The sequence below is a fragment of the Piliocolobus tephrosceles genome, chromosome 2, assembly GCF_002776525.5.
Source record: "Piliocolobus tephrosceles isolate RC106 chromosome 2, ASM277652v3, whole genome shotgun sequence".
NCBI lineage: Eukaryota > Metazoa > Chordata > Mammalia > Primates > Cercopithecidae > Piliocolobus > Piliocolobus tephrosceles.
This window is the reverse complement of record NC_045435.1, coordinates 88642370-88660824: the sequence shown is the minus strand read 5'-3', so window position 1 is coordinate 88660824 and position 18455 is coordinate 88642370. Positions and strand designations below refer to the sequence as shown.

The window sequence follows — 18455 nt, the reverse complement described above, 5'->3', positions numbered from 1 at the left end:
AGAATGGTTGGCCTAATTAAAATAGGGAATTGATTACTGAAGACTAAGTTACAGTTTCAGGGAGACAGCGCCCTGAAAGGATGGGGTAATGATTTCAATCAGAGACCCCTTACATGGTGCTGTCTCCTCCCACAGTCAGAATATGCAGGTCTGGGAATCAAAGGGTAGAAGTGTGTGTGGCTCCACTCACTATTATATCTAGCAATCTACTTGCTGAATTTTTTTTTTTTTTTGAGACAGAGTCTCGCTCTGTCACCTGGGCTGGAGTGCAGTGGCCGGATCTCAGCTCACTGCAAGCTCCGCCTCCCGGGTTTACGCCATTCTCCTGCCTCAGCCTCCCGAGTAGCTGGGACTACAGGCGCCCGCCACCTCGCCCGGCTAGTTTTTTGTATTTTTTAGTAGAGACGGGGTTTCACAGTGTTAGCCAGGATGGTCTCGATCTCCTGACCTCGTGATCCGCCCATCTCGGCCTCCCAAAGTGCTGGGATTACAGGCTTGAGCCACCGCGCCCGGCCTTTTTTGTATTTTTTTAGTAGAGACGGGGTTTCACCATGTTAGCCAGGATGGTCTTGATCTCCTGACCTCGTGATCCGCCCGTCTCGGCCTCCCAAAGTGCTGGGATTACAGGCTTGAGCCACCGCGCCAGGCCTACTCACTGAATTTTTGCTTTCACTCCTAATAACTGAGTTCTGCTGGCTTGGAAGTGTTAGTCCCTAAGCAGGAAATATATCTACTAGCATACACAACAATGGTTTAATCACATTAGAAGATGAGACTGCCACTTGGCTATTTGGGACTCCTTACACCACCGAACCAACAGGCTGAACCTACTGGTTGGGAAAGATTGAGCCCAATTTTCAAGGGGAAACTGGGTTGCTGCTACACAGTGAAAGCAAGGAGGACTATGTCTGAAACCCAAGGGATTATCTAAGGCACTTCTTAATACCTCCATGCCAAAAATAAAGATTAATGGAAAACTACAGCAACCAAAAAAGGACTGGAGTAATGAGGGAATAAAAGTTTGAGTCATTTCACCAGGTAAAGAACCTTAACCAGCTGAGGTTCGTGCTGAGGGCAAGGGAAACATGAAATAGGTAACTGAAGAAAGAAGCCTAGATATCAACTATGGCCTCATTACCAATCACAGAAAAGAGAGTAACGAACTTTCTCTATTATATTTGGTATTTATTTGTATATTCTAACCATTTTCTTCTTTCCTTCTTCCCATTACTATAAGCTGGAATTAGTTTAGTTTAGTTTTGTTTTTTTGAGACCGAGTCTCACTCTATTGCCCAGGCTGAAGTGCAGTGGCGTGATCTTGACTCACTGCAACCGCTGCCTTGCAGGTTCAAGTGATTCTCTTGCCTCAGCCTCCCGAGTAGCTGGGATTATAGGCATGTGCACCACACCCGGCCATTTTTTTTTTTTTTTTGAGATCAAGTCTCACTCTGTCATCAGGCTGGAGTGCAGTGGCAAGATCTCGGCTCACTGTAACCTCCGCCTCCCGGGTTCAAGCAATTCTCCTGTCTCAGCCTCCCAAGTAGCTGGGACTACAGGCGTGTGCCACCACACCCGGCTAATTTTTGTATTTTTAGTAAAGCCAAGGTTTCAACATGTTGGCCTGGATGGTCATTGATCTCTTGACCTCGTGATCCACCCAACTCAGCCTCCTAAAGTGCTGAAATTACAGGTGTGAGCCACTACACCCGGCTCAAAATTAGATTTATAATACAACTTTTGTTAACAAGCTAGTCAGTGGAACTTTGTTTTCTTCCACATGAAAATCTTTAATGCTTATGCTTATGCATATCTGAATGCTTATCATCAAAGGGTGCAGTTTAAAAAAAAAAAAAGGCAGTTTAAGAAAATTCGAGCATTTCAAAGAAAGCACTTTTAAAAATGTATATACATGAAGGTGGCCAGGCATGGTGACTCACACAAATGTAATCCCAGCACTTTGGGAGGCCAAGTGGATGGATCACCTGAGGTCAGGAGTTCGAGACCAGCCTGGAGAATCCCCATCTCTACTAAAAATATAAAAATTAGCCAGGCATGGTGGCACGCACCTGTGGTCCCAGCTACTTGGGAGGCTGAGGCAGGAGAATCACTTGCACCTGGGAGGCAGTGGTTGCAGAGAGCCAAGATCATACCATTGCACTCCAGCCTGGGCAAAACTGCAATTTTCAAGGAAAAACAAAAAAATGTAGCCAGGCCCGGTGGCTCAGGTCTGTAACCCCAGCACTTTGGGAGGCCAAGGCAGGTGGATGACGAGGTCAGGAGATCGAGACCATCCTGGCTAACACAGTGAAACCTGGTCTCTACTGAAAATACGAAAAAAAAAAAAAAAAAAAGGCCAGGCGTGGTGGTGGGAGCCTGTAGTCCCAGCTACTCAGGAGGCTGAGGCAGGAGAATGGCATGAACCCAGGAGGCAGAGCATGCAGTGAGCCAAGACTGCGCCACTGCACTCCAGCCTGGGTGACAGCGTGAGACTCCGTCTCAAAAAAAATTAAAAATAAAAACAAATAAATAAATAAAAAGAAATGTATATACATGAAGACATTTTGCTAAATCATGAAATAAATGTAGTGCTGTAAGATAAAGGAAGATGAACATAAATTGAGTTTTGGCCATTTTTATTTTATTTTTTTTGAGATGGAGTCTTGCTCTGTTGCCCAGGCTGGAGTGCAGCAGTGCGATCTTGGCTCACTACAACCTCTACCTCCTGGGTTCAAGCAATTCTCCTGCCTCAGCCTCCCAAGTAGCTGGGATTACAGGCACATACCACCATGCCCAGCTAACTTTTTGTATTTTTAGTAGAGATGGGGTTTCATCATGTTGGCCAGGCTGGTCTTGAATTTAGGATCTGAAGTGATCTGCCTGCCTCGGCCTCCCAATGTGGTGGGATTACAGGCGTGAGCCACCGTGCCTAGGCAGAGTTATGGCCATTTGGCCCCTCCACATGCTGCAGTCGTCTTTAACCTGTTTAACTTAATCTCAATGATGACAGTTTTGTTTTTCTTTTTTCATCCTATTCAGTATATTTCAGGCTATTCAGCAGATGCTTGTGATTCTGGATGTTCAAATCACTGGTGAAAGTTTATTCTGTTTCCTCAGTTTTACAGGAGCTTTTCTCCATAAAATGATCTGCTACCTAAAGTACCCTCTGTCTTCCTAACAGGCACTAAATTCAAAAAGTACCTTACTGAAACTTTTTTGTTCATAACTTTCATTGTTGGAGTTAGGTCATATCCTGCTAACAATAGTCTTACTGGAACTGATTCACCTTTTACTGGTGTACCATCCACTATTTCATATTTGGCAACTGTTTCTCTTTCTGTGGTGGTACTTACTGGGTCCAATTGCTGTGATCTCTTTTTTGATCAGTTGCAACCCCATATATGTTATATTTTTATTCTTACAAGAAGTAAATTTCTGTAACAGTCACATCCTTTAAATGATACTTCATTATATTCAACTTCTATATGCAGACAATCTTCAATACCAACTTCCATCAGAATAGCTGGCAAGTTGATGAACAGTAAGATCACATTCTTTTTACCAAGTCTGTCAGTCTTCTTACTACTATCACTTCAAGACATCAAGAGGACATTAGCGCCAATGTAAGATTCTCACAACTTTTCAACGTGTATAAATTCAAAATCACAACTTCTGGGTCAGTTCTCCAGGTAAGGCTAGTTCTTTCACTAGGTTAACAAACTCTTGAATATTGCTTTTATCATAGAAAAGTTCAATTTGATGTACAAATTCAATTCTAATGTTTTGGTGCTCTAGCCTCTTTCTAGTCTCTTTCACCTTTCCTGAAACAGATTCTCCACCATAAAGAAGACAGTATTTTTCTACTTTGCCATTTTCAGTTTTCACTTCCACCATTTTCTGTTTCCTTATAATTAAGGACAATATCAATCTCACAAATTAGACCAAACAAGCTTCCAAAAAACCTCACTGTCAGTGATACTGCCACATCCCCCAATATTTCACTCCTCTTCCCTCAGAACTCCAAGCCCCCAGCTCCCATCACATGACCTTGGCCCTCTGCCGCTGGAACTTCTATTTGAGGACTGATAAACAGCCAGCAGGATGGGCACAGTGGCTCACACCTATAATCCCAGGACATTGGGAGGCTGAGGCCAGAGGACTGCTTGAGCTCAGGAGTTTGAGACTAGCCTGGGCAACACAGCGAAACCCCGACTCTATTACAAAAACAAACAAACAAACAAACAAACAAACAAAAGCATAGCCAGCAATGGATACAGTGACTATCGGGGCTGAGCATATCCTCATTCCTCATTTTAGAACACAGGTGAGAGTTTCACCCTCTGACATAGCTGTATCTTGTTAGGTGGAAACAAGGGTTGTTTCACTGTTATATGGGAGCTCAAATGTGTGTAAAGTGCGTATGGAAGCTAAGTAGTCAAAATAATAGGCTGTGCAAGAAATCAATATATTGCCTCTCAATTCCAAATCTACCTTTCATTGCCCTGCTTATAATAATGTAAACATTTCTTCCTAGACAGCTGGCATGATGATACTAAGCTTAGTAGAGGGCATGGAAGGAAGGGGTTTCTCTTCCTGGTTCTAGTGTGCTTTTCCATCTTCTTACTTCCATGGTGCTCATCCCAACAAGCTTCAGTGGGCACTCCCATGGAAATCTTCCCAGGCAAGTTCCACTAGTGCCTCAAACAGGCTTGCTGGTGACGCTGTAGCACCCCCAAGGTACAGCTTCCTGCTTAACTACCTTTGAGGTAGGAAACCAGCAGGACTTAATTTCCTGTCACACCCTGCTGATTGGAACAAGATCTGGTTGAAACCAGCAGATGCTGACAAAAGTAACCTCTAGCTGCCCTCATGGTTGATTAGCATATAGACACTCCTACCAGTGCCGTGGCAGTTTACAAATGCCATGGCAACAGCCTAGAGGTTACCTTATCTGATTACAGAAACTTCCAGCCCCTTTTCCAGAAAGTTCTAAATAACCTGCCTCTTAATTAGCATATAATTAATAACAAATATAAACAGCTAGTCAGCAGCCCAAAGGCACCAATTCTGGGCACACTGCCTATGAGTTAGCCCTGCTCAGCAAGAAGCAGTATTGGTTCAATAAAAGTTTCTTTCTCTCACTACTGGCTCACCCTTAAATTCTTTCCTGGCAAAGCCAAGAACCCTCCTGGGTTAAGCCCCAATTTGGGGGTTTGCTTGCCCTACATCATCACCCTGACCTGCAGCAACTCAGCAAACATCTTTACTACCAAATGGAGATTTCCCCAAGATACGTAATCAGCTTTGGGGGTGGGGGGTGGGGAGGGCGTACTTTTCCAAATTTGGTATTTCTTTGTGTACTCTGCCCCAGCCCTAAGGGTAGTGACTATTCCCTGTATCTGTCATTCCTGTATTCTTTAGAGTTCGCTTTACCTCTACAGTAAATTCTCTGTTCAAATTATGGTGTAGCTTCTGTCTCCTAACTAGACTCTGATCCAAATATTGGCCATTAAAAACAGCATAAATCTACATAACAGGAAAGAGTGAAGAAAAAATGAAAGACGTTTAACCCAAAGAAAATAAATCAGAAGGCACATGTTAATCTCTAAATGTCTAAAAAGCTATCACCTACCGCAGAACATACTGTATCTCTGTTGCTCAGCACTAACAGCAGCAGCAGAAATAGCAGAATGTCTGTTCGTTTTACACAGAAAAACTGAAGACCAGAAATATTAATTTGTTAAATAGAAAGCAAAATCCTTCAATTAAAACCTCTAAGGAATCTAATGTTAATACTTAAGTTTACAGTTGACACAGTTTTACATCTTCTCATTTCATTTTAAATTGCTGAAAACCCAATGGAGGGCCAGGCTTGCCAGTTTTTTGCAGTGAGAGTCCTAAGTTAATTTTTTCACAAGAAACAAAACAAAAAAACTCTTTCAGTCTGCCTGGAGCTCCCTTTTGAAGTTTCACCTCCAGTTTTGTCCTGTAGAAACAGAGCATTTCTGCTTCACAATGGACCGATATGCTCCAGTTACAGCCAATTAAAATACTGTTACACAATCAATTAAGTAGGAAAAGGGGCTGATGGTCAAACAGAATGATTCATTAACAAAAGTATATAATGGGTTGAACTGTAAGGACTTACTATGTGGACATTAATCATCATTCTCGTATCATCTTATATTTAAATATTAACCCCTTCAACGAGGTTGCAAAGCACTGAAAATAATTTCTGTCACTTCAGGCAAACAACTATTTTTATAGAGCTCTCCTTTTACAGAGCAGGAATCTTAGCCTCAAAGAGGGCAAACAACTTGCCTAAGAAATCAAAGTTAGTAGGTGCTCTATCCACAGCTTTCTCAAAATTTAAATAAATTCAAGACAGATAACATATTTCCAGAAAGATGTGTACCAATAACCTGGCAAGAATTATTGCAATTGCATCTGGTCTTGTTTTTAAGTTTCTTTTCCCATGTGAAGCCGGAAGCAAATAGATATTAAAGATTATTCATTCAATAGCTACAGAGGATCTACTATCCATCAGATGTGTCCTAGGTGCTGGGTCACAACAGTGACCAAAACAAAAACCCTGTCCCTCTCATAAAATTTGTTTCTATAATATCTTCTTCTGATGGGGAAAGGCAGATAAGTAAACTATACAAATTATCAGACAGTGGCATGACAAATGCCACAAAGAAAATTCAAGTAGAACAGTGGGATGAAAAAATAGAAGGGGTGCAATGTTAAAAAAGATAGTCGAGAAGTACTCATTGAGAAAGTGAAGAGTCAGTCATGAATATATCAGAGGGAAGAATATTCCAGGCAGACAAAACATATAGTGTTCAGAGCTCAAGGCAGATGCCCACCTGGCTTGTTCAAGGAACAGTAGCAAGAACACCATGAAGCAAAGTAAACAAAGGGGTAACTAAGAAAAGATCTGGTCAGAAAGATGACAAGGACATCATAGGGCCTTGTGGTATTTCATAAGGACTTTGGCTTTTACTTTGAGATGGGAAACCACTGGAGGGTTCTGTGCAAAAGAACAGCATGATCAATGTACAGGACCACTGTAGATGTTTTTAAGAATATGCTGCAGGGAGCAAGCAAATGGAAGCAGACAGACAAATTTCGGAAGTTACTATAGTAGTCAAAGTTAATGACGGTGGTCCAATCAGGGAGGGGGCAGTGGAGGTGGCCAGATGTGGTCAGGTTCCAAACATCTTTTTCTGACAAACTGGGTGTCGGGTGTGAGAGGAACAGAAGAGGACAGGGAAACCAAATGTTTAGCCTGAACAACTAGGACAGAATTCCAATTTAATGAGATGGGGAGGCAGGTGTTTTTTTTCTTCTTCTTCTTCTTTGTTTTGATTTTGGGGTGGGGCAATCATGAATTCAGTTTAAAACATTTCAAATTTGAGATGTCAATTCTACATCCAAATGGAGATTTCAAGCTCGAATTTCAAATTTCCTTAGTTCTCACTCAACCTCCTCATGGAATTTAACCAATATTGTACCTGTTCTTACAAAATGTTTCCTATAACTGCTTGGCATTTAAGCAATGTTTACATATCTGTGCATTTCTTTCTGCAACTGGCCAAACCAGAACTCAAGATACCTAACATATAAAGCATCCCTTTAATCCTGAAGAGATCTGCGACATAAATGATGGTTACTTTGAAACTTTTTTTACTTTAAATATGAGCTGCATTTGTTTATTTCTACCATTTTAACAATTTTTATGTGTACAGTTCAGTGGTATTAAGTACATTCACATTGTTGCGCAATCATCACCACCATCCATCTCCAGAACTTTTTCATCTTGCAAATCAGAAACTTTGTACCCATTAAGCAACAACACCTCCATTCCCCGTTTCTCCCAGCCCCTGGGAACCACCATTCTACTTTGTTTCTGTAAATCTGACTACTAAAGGTAATTCATATAAATGGAGTATATTTATATTTGTTTCTGTAAATTTGACTACTTTAGGTACCACACACAAATTTGTATTTTTGTGACTGGCTTTTTTCATTTAGCACAGTATCTTCAAGGTTTATTCATGTTGTACCATATCAGAATTTCCTTCCTTTTTAAGGCTAAATAACATTCCATTATATGAACTTAACACATTTTTGTTTATTCATTCCATGTGTTGATGGGACATTTGGGTTGCTTCCATCTTTTGGCCACTGTGAATAATGCTGCTACAAACATGAGTGTACAAATATCTGTTCAAGTCCCTGATTTCAATTCCTTTGGGCATATATCCAGAAGTTGGGTTGCTGTATCTTACAATAATTCTGTTTTTAATTTTTTGAGGAGCCACCATACTATTTTCCATAGCAGTTTCATTTTACATTCCTACCAGCAATACACAAGGGTTCTGATCTTTCCACATCCTCCTGAACACTTGCTAATTTCTGTTCTTGTTTTCGTACTAGCCATCCTAATGAGTATGAAGTGATATTTTGTTGTGGTTTTGATTTGCATTTCTCTAATGATTAATGATGCTGAGCATCTTTTCATGTGGTTTTCTTGGCAATTTATGTATCTTTTATGAAGAAATGTTTCTTCAAGTCCTTTGCCTATATTTTTAATTTTGTTGTTGTTGTTGTTGAGCTATAGGAGTTATTTACATATTCTGGATATTAACTCCTGAGAAGATAAAAGATTTGCAAATATTTTGCCTCCATGGGTTGCCTTTTCACTCTACAGAGATAGACAAAAATTTTCAATTTTCATATAGCCTATTTTATCTGTTTTTTCTCTTGTTGTCTGTGTTTGTGGTGTATATCCAAGAAAACACTGCCAAATCCAATGTCATGAAGATTTCCCCCTGTGTTTTCTTCTAAGAAATGTATAGCTTTAGTGCTTTGTTTAGGTCTTTGATCCATTTTAAGTTAACTTTTTAATATAAGATAAGGGTCCAACTTAAAAGAGAGAGAGAGAGAGAGGATTTCTCTCTGTCTCCCAGGATGAAGTGCAGTGGTATACTTTACCTAGCTCACTGCAGTCTTGAACTCCTCAGCTCAAAGGATCCTCCTGCCTCAGCTTCCTGAGTAGCTGGGACTATGGGCCTATACTACCACACCAGCTAATTTTTTTTTTGAGACGGAGTCTTGCTCTGTCGCCCAGGCTGAAGTGCAGTGGCACATCTCGGCTCACTGTAAGCTCCACCTCCCGCATTCATGCCATTCTCCTGCCTCAGCCTCCCGAGTAGCTGGGACTACAGGTGCCTGCCACCACACCAGGCTAACTTTTTGTATTTTTTAGTAGAGATGGGGTTTAATTGTGTTAGCTAGGATGATCTCTATCTCCTGACCTCGTGATCCACCCTCCTGGGCCTCCCAAAGTGTTGGGATTACAGGCGTGAGCCACCACACCTGGTCAATTTTCTTTTCTTTTAAGAGATGAGGTCTTCCTATGGTCTTGAACTCCTTGCCTCAAGCAATCCTCTCACTTGGCCTCCTAAAGCGCTGGGATTATTGGCATAAACTACTGTTCCCAGCAGGATCCAACTTTTTTTATGTGGATATTCAGTTTTCGCCACATCATTTACTGAAAACACTATCCTTTCCCATTGAATGGTCCTGGTACCGTTGTCTAAAATCATCTTACCATGTATAAAAGAGTTTATTTCTGGGCTTTCCATTCTGTTCCTTGATCTATATGTCTCCCTTGAAGTCAATACAACACAGTTTTGATTATTATAGTATTTTAGTAAGTTTTGAAAATCAACAAATGAGACATCCAACTTTGTTCTTTTTCAAGATTGTTTTGGCTATTCAGGAGGGCTCTTTGAGATTCCAAATGGATTTTTCTATTTCTGCAAAAAACACTGTTGACATTTTGAGGAAAAAAGATCATCTTTTAAAAACACATTTAGGGCTGGGTGCGGATTACACGCCTGTAATCCCAGCACTTTGGGAGGCCAAGGCGGGCAGATCACCTGAAGTCGAGAGTTCGAAATCAGTCTGACCAACATGGAGAAAACCCATCTCCACTAAAAACACAAAATTAGCCAGGCGTGGTGGCACATGCCTGTAATCCCAGCTACTTGGGAGGCTGAGGCAGGAGAACTGCTTGAACCCAGAGGTGGAGGTTGCAGTGAGCCGAGATCGCGTCATTGCACTCCAGCCTGGGTGACAGAGTAAGACTCCATCACAAAAAAACAAAACAAAACAAAAAACACATTTAGGCTGGGTACAGTGCCTTATGCCTGTAATCCCAGCACTTTAGGAGGCCGAGATGGGCAGATCACTTGAGGTCAGGAGTTTGAGACCAGCCTGGTCAACATGGTAAAATGCTGTCTCTACTGAAAATACAAAAATTAGATGGGCATGGTGGCAGGCACCTGTAATCTCAGCTACTTGGCAGGCTGAGGCAAGAGAATCACTTGAACCCGGAAGGTGGAAGCTGCAGTGAGCCAAGATCATGCCACTGCACTCCAGCCTGGGCAACAAAGCAAGACTCCTCAAAAATAATAAAAATAGAATAAAATAAAATAAAATAACACATTTAGGCCGGGCACAGTGACTCACACCTGTAATTCCAGTACTTTGGGAGGCCGAGGTGGGAAGAACGCTTGAAGCAAAGGGTTCAAGACCATCCTGGGCAAAAAAGCAAGACCCTGTCTCTACAAAAGATTTTAAAAATTAGCCAGGCATGGTGGTGTGCACCTGCAGTCCTATCTACTTGGGAAACTGAGACGGGAGGATTACTTGAACCCAGAGTTCCAGGCTGCCATGATCACACCACTGCACTCCAGCCTGGGTGACAGAGTGAGACCCTGCCTCAAAACAGAAAAACACTTTAAATCATCCTACCAGTGACCGACATTTCAACTGCTGCTTTCGTGGCCCCTAGAGGCTTCATAGTTATAGCGATCATTTGTGTGTATCTTTCTTATCCACAACAGTAGCATTTTTCGCAAGGAATTTATCCTTGAGAAATGTAAAAAGCATGTAAAATTGAAAGGTAATAGAACTTGAACAAGCAACAGACTATTCAATAATAATTGTTGGATACTGCAATACCTCACTTTCACTAATGGATAGAAAAACAAGACAGAATACCAACGAGGAAAGAGAAGACCTATATAACTCTATACACCAACTAGATCTAACAGACATCTTACAGAACATTCCACCCCCATCAAGAGCAGAATATACAGTCTTCTTCAGGACAGACCATATGTTAGGCCAGAAAACAAACCTCAATATATTGAAAGGGATTGAAAGAATACAAATTATGTTCTCCAACCACAATGGGATGAAATTAGAAAGTAAACAGAAGATTGGGTAATACACAAATATGTAGAAATTAACACACTCCTAAATAATCAACACATCAAAGAAATCACAAAAGAAATTAGAAAATACTTTCAGATGAATGAAAATGAAAATACAACATATCAAATCTTAAGAGGTACAGCTAAAACAGTAAGAGGGAAATTTATAGCCATAAACACCTATGTTAAAAGAATAAAAAAAATAAAAATCACCAATCACTAACATAACCTTCTACCTAAGGAAACTAGAAAAATAGCAAATTAAACTCAAATTAGGCAGAAGAAAGGAAATAAAAAAAGATTAAAGTGGAAATAAAGGAAACAGAGGAGAGAAAATAGAGAAAACTCCCCAAAACTGAAAGTTGGTTTTTCAAAAGATGAAAAAAATTGACAAACCTTTAACTACATTTATTAAGAAAAAAGGATTCAAACTACTAAAACCAGAAATAAAAAGGAGATACCACTATGAATCTTACAGGAATAAAAAAGGTTTATAAGGGAATACTAAGAACTGTAGGCAAACAAATTATATAACCTAGATGAAATGAACAAATTTCTAGAAACATAAAAACTACTAAAAGTAACTCAAGAAGAAAACATTTGGGTGGAAAATTCCAAAGCTAACATCTGTGGCTATTTCTATAGTTTCTAACAATGCAGCTCAAGAATTAGCACCTGGCTGGGCGCAGTGGCTCACGCCTGTAATCCCAGCACTTTGGGAGGCCAAGGCAGGTGGATCACCTGAGGTCAGGAGTTTAAGAACAGCCTGGCCAACATGTTGAAACCCCATCTAATACAAAAATTAGCCAGAGATGGTGGCAGGAGCCTGTAATCCCAGCTACTCGGGAGGCTAAGGCGAGAGAATCATGAGCCCTGGAGGTGGAGGTTGCAGTAAGCCGAAGGCTGCAGTGAGCTGAGATCATGCCATTGCATTCCAGCCTGGGCAATGAGAGCGAAACTGTCTCGTGGGGCTCAGGAAGAGAGAAAAAAAAAAGGATTAGTACCATAATAGATGGAGTTCCTTCAAATTTCCTCTACAGTGTTGAAGGATATCATCCTCTATGATAAGTCATAAGCAGACAAATCTCATGTTAAGAGAATCTTGCTTTGAATTAACCTCTTGGTTAATTAAGATACTTCTTGTGCCCCCCACCTCATACTCTGTTAAGTTCACCATTTATTCTAGCTATTGCTACAGCAACCAGCTGCACATAGGTGTGATTTGACAGCATCTGTATCAACCAAACCAAAGTTTTCTGCCCTACAACTTCTCTGACACCAAGAGACAAGACATCTGCAGCCTGGCACTGCACACGTGCAAATCCAGAAGTACAAGAGTGTTAAGCCCAGGAGGCGGAGCTTGCAGTGAGCCGAGAGCGCGCCATTGCACTCCAGCCTGGGTGACAGAGCAAGACTCCGTCTCAAAAAAAAAGAAGAGTGTTAAGCAATGAGAGATGGTAAATGGTGAATAAATGTTATCCAATTCTATAACGGAGATACTCAGGTAGAGAACACTGAGAGGCATTCTACACAGGTCCTCAAAAGACCCCAAAAGAATTAAGCCCACTTTGCCCACAGTAATGACTAGGTTAGTAGTCCCACTGCACTATATTGTCTTTTCCTCTAATTTCACTTCTCCCGGTATCCCACTCTTGTGCCCTGGGGCCACTTTCCAAAATAAACTACCTACATGCAAAGCCCTTGCTTCAGTGTGGATTTTATCTCAGTAACTAGAACTTAAGACAGGTTTTTAAAAAAGCCTTTAAAGGCTGGGCACGGTGGCTCATGCCTGTAATTCCAGCACTTTGGGAGGCCGAGGTGGGCAGATCACCTGAGGTTGGGAGTTTGAGACCAGCCTGACCAACATGGAGAAACCCCCACTCTACTAAAAATACAAAATTAGCCAGGTGTGGTGGCGTATGCCTGTAAGCAGAGATCGTGCCACTGCACTGCACTCCAGCCTGGGGAACAAGAGCAAAACTGCGTCTCAAAAAAGACCCAAAAAAACAAAAAACATCAGAAGGCTGGGCGCGGTGGCTCACACCTACAATCCCAGCACTTTGGGAGGCCGAGGCAGGTGGATCACCTGAGGTCAGGGGTTCGAGACCAGCCTGGCCAACATGGTGAAACCCCATCTCTACTAAAAATACAAAAAATTAGCTGGGCTTGGTGGCAGGCGCCTGTAATCCCAGTTACAGCTACTTGGGAGGCTGAGGCAGAAGAATCGCTTGAACTTGGGAGGCGGAGGTTGCAGTGAGCTAAGATTGTGCCATTGCATTCAAACCTGGGCAACAAGAGCAAAACTTCGTCTCAAAAACAAAAACAAACAAAAAAAATCAGAATTATATTTTCACTTAAAGCTCAAGAAGAAGCTATTTTGTCTTATTCAATAAAAAACCCCAAAAGAAATTGAAATAACATGGCTTAGAGTATAATTAAGTGCTTGGCTTAGAAAAGGATTCTAGTCCATGAGCTGGTTTCAGTGGAGTCCTAAACACCCTAGAAGCAAATGTAACATCTTGTATATGGGTATATGTGTACTTTTCTGAAAAGAAATTCTGTATTTGTATTAGAAAACCATGAACCAAAAAAACTTTAAGAAACATTAGATGCTGTTAATTTACTGATGTGTCTCCAGCATGCAACTCATTATCTGGAAAATGAAAGAAAAGAAATAAAGCTTTGTTCCAGGAATTTGGTGGAGTTGGATGGATGTCTTGCTATGTCTATACACAGCAACAATAATGTGCAGCCTATGTTTGGGCTCCACTTGTGAGTTATGACAATTTATGGCATGGCTCCAACAGCCGTTCAGAAACTAACACACCACAGATTTATGTATCTGTTAATATTTCACATTTTTGGTGCTTTTGCATTTTTCTGATGCTAAATCCTTTGCATCCTACCAGATGAGACAGTGATGAAGCACACAGAATACCTTCCGTGTCATGACATTCTTAAAAAGTAGTTTTACTGTTTCACTGCTGGCATGACTTTACACATGCAAACAGTTATCACAATAATAAACCATTTATGTACTCTAATTACGATGAAAACAACCAGTAACACTGCCATTTGTACAGCACTTAGTGCAATGTGTCTAGCCCCAACCACTGTAAATAAGAGTAATTTACCTCCAGAGCTCTATCCCACAAATAATTTGTAGTTAAGTCTTGTTAAACCTTCAGTGTAATGGAAACGGCATCAACATAAAATTGAGGATAATCCAGTATTACACATGATTTAGGAATGAAACTAACATTCTGTGCCTGCCCGACCAGTCCTGTGTCTTTGCCTAGAACACCCTCTAGCCTCCCACCATATTGTCATAAGGAGGAAGAATCCAAATGAAGCCAGGTTTCACCTCTCATCAGGAATGAGTACAATAACAAAATTCAAGAATTGCTTCAATTACCAAAAGCTTTAATCCTAGGGCATGTATAAGAAAGTTAATGGTTAATTATTCCTTACAGTATTTAAAATCTGTGCTTTAAACCTGAGAACAGATTACTGAGCTGTTTTAATAAAAAGGAAATCTAAAAACATTAAATTAAGTGATCTTAACAAAAATGTCTGCCAAGGTTAAAAAGTTCCTTAGGCTATGCAAATTACTTAGACATAAAATATTTTTAATATCTTAATTCAGTCAACATATTGTACTTGCAACCCTACTGTAAACAAATACTAACCCAGAATGGCTAGGGAACTGGGAATTTTGTTGAATTCTTCCCAGATACTGCATACTGGGTTATCAAATAATAAAGTTATCAAATTAAATGTTACTGAATGTAGCAAAATTTATTTGATAATTCAGGAGGCACTCTGGAAGACTGTGAATGTGAATTTTAACTGCACTAAACTAAACGTAGTGTTAGAAATTAATAAATGTAGTATTAGAAAGCATCTAACAACAACTGATATACCATGGAAGCTTCCTTTTGGAGTAATTTCTTAATACCTTTCTGTCAAGTGACTTTCTCACAAAATGACATTAAATATCAGTAGTCATTTGAACTTAACTTTTATAATTCTGGATAAAAGAGAGTTTACAATAACTATCAAAAATCGTAAGTGAAAATGCTTGACAAAAACTTAAAAGTCCATACAATTAATCTGGGTAGGATTAGAAGCTATATTAGACCTAGAACTTGGGCCTCAAGTCTTTACCCAACTTGTGTTTTAGTAACATTATATTTCAATAATTATGACCCCAACCAAATCCAGTCCATAAGGTGTTAATGTAAGATGTTTATTAGTGGAATTTATTTAGTACAGTAATCACATTAAAAGTCCCGATATACAAACTGTTGAAGTCTAAAGTCACAAAAAATACAAACTTAGGTATATGAATGAAGTTATAAAAACATTATTTAAAAACAAAGTTCTACATCTTCAACATTGGGCCAAAAAAGGAAAAAAAAAGAGAGAGAAAGAGAAAGAAGTCATATGAAAATCATCACATTTCAACAAAGCAGCCCTGACCAATCTGGCTGCCTCGCCATTGAGATACTGGACCACTTGGGTGTGACCACTATGGCAATACAGCACTTCATTATGGGACTGGCTACTCTGTATAAAACTATATGTGAAACATAAAAATTCTTTCTTTCAAAATGAAACGTCCAAGTGAAATGAACAGAGCTAATATATACCAAATTTTAGCTGGCTATTAGAAAATTTCAACAATTCTGTAAGTTCAAAAAGGAAACATATTTGAAAAAAACAAATTTCAAACAAAAATAAGCATAACCAAATGGAAATAAAAGAATAAATCAATGTCAATCATGATGTGTGAGTGTACACAGCGGAGTCATACCCAGACTTCTCCACCCATAACTTAGACAGCTACAGAGACTGGTTCCGAGCAATAGAAAGATGTCAAACATGATTTTAAAAAATAACTACTACCAGTTTTGAAAAGTTCCCTGGCGAAAGAAACCCAAAAATCAACTTAATAAGTAACTGTACACCAAAGGGAAAGGGTTATTTTATTTGATGGTATATTCTCTATGGCAAGAGAGTTTTAATATTTTATCAACTGCAAAGAAGATAAGCATAACCTCTTTCCTTTAAAACATATCACCCTCACGTGTCTTCTGTCCAGAATCCATAGAATAAATTTTTGTCAGAGAATCCAGCCCTGTGACCAGATTGCTGTAGAAGAGGGAATGCTTCCTAAATTCCAGAAGTCGCTGCAGGGATTCAGTTTAAACTTTCATGATATTCTAATCTTACCATCTCAAAAGTAGTTTTGTATCACGGGATCTAAAACAATGTACATCTGGCCAGGCACAGTGCCTCACACCTGTAATTCCAGCACTTTGGTTGGCCAAGGTGGGTGGATCACTTGAGATCAGGAGTTCGAGACCAGCCTCGCCAACATGGTAAAACCCCATCTCTACTAAAAATACAAAAATTAGCCAGTGTGGTGGTGCACGCCTGTAATCCCAGCTACTTGGGAGGCTGAGGCAGGAGAATCACTGGAATCTGGGAGGCAGAGGTTGCAGTGAGCCAAGATCACGCCACCACACTCCAGCCCAGGCAACAGAGTGAGACCCTATCTCAAAAACAAAAAACAATGTATATCTCAAAATCTTTCTCAGAACATGGTGCCAATTATTTCTTTTAAGCTGAAATAATTTTTACCTTGGGGGTTATAAGAACCTGCATAATCAGTAAGACGACAGAAAACTTTAAAGTATTTCAGAACTTAAACCAGAATTCTTCTAAGATTTCAAAACATGGTCCATATTTTATGCTATATTTCTATAAATACAATCAAAGCTTACCATTGTACAGTACTAATCTCAACTGGTTCTAGATTTAAGCAATTAGTTTGAAAAAATTAGGAATGAGAATAAGAAAGTCCTTTTGAAACAATCCTTTAGATAGTTAGAGTCCATCTCCAAAAAAAAAAATTTGGTCCAACTTGCAAATAATAAAGGATGATTTAATTTGGAAAAATACTCAAGAGTAGCTCTGAGTAATCCTAAATTTAAAAACTTAAAATTAAAATATCATTATTCAGATTTTAGTAAGGTGGAGAGAAAGATAGGTAGCCTATAAGATTAACCTTCCCTAAAAGCAAGCTCAGAGGAAAAGAGGAGGGAGGAGAAAAGGAAATTCACTGCAGTACTGGTGGCCTCAACCCCTTTATGAAAACACATGTTCTCATTTGGTGTTACACTATTCTGATTTATGTTGAAGATTTGAAAACCAAAGGAAAAAGGTCAACTAAAAATATTTAAAGGAAAAAAATGTGAGAATGAATCAAATGATAAAATAATGAAGAAAACAAGAAATAAAAGACATCAGATAACCTTTGTAAAAATTACTAAAATTAAAAAGAATTCATTTTGCACTTTGTGTTCACAAAGGGAAATGAGGCTCCATCAAACCCTGCAGAGCACAAGAGGAAGCAGGTTGTTTGCTCAGGCATCAGCAGAAATACGCCCCGAAGAACTACCCTCAGTTTCTTCTACATCGTGTCCAGGAAGGAAAAGCAAAGCTCTGCAAAATGCTGAAGGTTTTAGAAGTATAACGGTGCTTAGGAAAGATCACTGGTCTGGTGTTGCAGTAGCCCCAGTGTTGAGAGACACGCTAGGCTTCTAGGAGGAGAAAAATAGAGAGGGAGGAAGAAGTAGGAAGGGGAAGGAAAGGGTGGAAAAGCACAGGTCATTAGTAAACAGCAAGTTCAGTATCACAAGATGCTCATAAACCCAAGCTATTAATGAAGCTGGTTTGCTCTCGGGACTATAGATTACATTCTGAAGGAAACAGAAATGGGAATTTTCAAAATGGCATTGAGTTAGATGCTCCAGGTAGTGACGGCCAAATTAGAATGAAGTCACCACATGCTCCAAAAACATGCACTGTCATCCCCTCCCTCCACCTTCCCTCCCCCAATAAAACATGCATATTTTCAGTAAAGTATCTTTTTTTTTGGAGACGGAGTCTTGCTCTGTCGACCAGGCTGGAGGACAGTGGTACGATATCGGCTCACTGCAACCTCTGCCTCCCAGGTTCAAGCGATTCTTCTGCCTTAGCCTCCCAAGTAGCTGGGACTACAGGCATGTGCCACCACGTCCAGCTAATTTTTGTATTTTTAGTAGAGATGGGGTTTCACCATATTGGCCGGGCTGGTCTCAAACGTCCAACCTCAGGTGA

At 40.1% G+C, this 18455-nt stretch overlaps 1 protein-coding gene and 1 pseudogene across 19 annotated transcripts in view; both read right to left on the bottom strand.

The window, feature by feature from the left end:
* The window catches only part of MAP4 (microtubule associated protein 4), a 229344-nt gene that overhangs the window by 100823 nt on the left and 110066 nt on the right, over window positions 1-18455 (bottom strand). The gene's annotated exons all lie outside the window — the stretch shown is intronic.
* Window positions 2806-6166, bottom strand: LOC111555417 (annotated as a pseudogene).